Source organism: Penaeus monodon, chromosome 19, assembly GCF_015228065.2.
Source record: "Penaeus monodon isolate SGIC_2016 chromosome 19, NSTDA_Pmon_1, whole genome shotgun sequence".
NCBI lineage: Eukaryota > Metazoa > Arthropoda > Malacostraca > Decapoda > Penaeidae > Penaeus > Penaeus monodon.
In genome coordinates this window covers 40,295,808-40,296,168 of record NC_051404.1, presented here as the reverse complement: position 1 = coordinate 40,296,168, position 361 = coordinate 40,295,808, and the positions used below count along the sequence as shown (strand labels likewise).

The 361-nt window shown below is 46.5% G+C and overlaps 1 protein-coding gene across 1 annotated transcript in view; it reads left to right on the top strand.

The window, feature by feature from the left end:
- The window catches only part of LOC119585237 (protein Wnt-5b-like), a 252,158-nt gene that overhangs the window by 50,758 nt on the left and 201,039 nt on the right, over positions 1-361 (top strand).

Here is a 361-nt window from a genome sequence, read left to right as displayed (position 1 = left end):
GTTTTGCATTTAAACATGAAATACACACTGAAAGCCGATGACAAACGCCCGTGATGCGCCCCTCATTCGTCTCTGCCAACGTGCACATTGCTTTATTTATGCCGCACACACATCTACGTTAAAAAAAGAAGAAGATAAAAACGGCGTTTATGCTTTTATAACGAAAGAGAACGCGCCCCGCAAACCTACGTTTACGGCCACTGGTCTCCGCTCTAACTACATTATATATTTGTCCAATAATTTGATAAGCGGCCGTGTGCCCAGGGAGATATATTGCGTCACAGGGAGCCGAAATAACAGGAGCAAGGACGCCGCGTGAAATCCATGATTACGACGAACCGAGGAAGCGGCAGTAACTCGC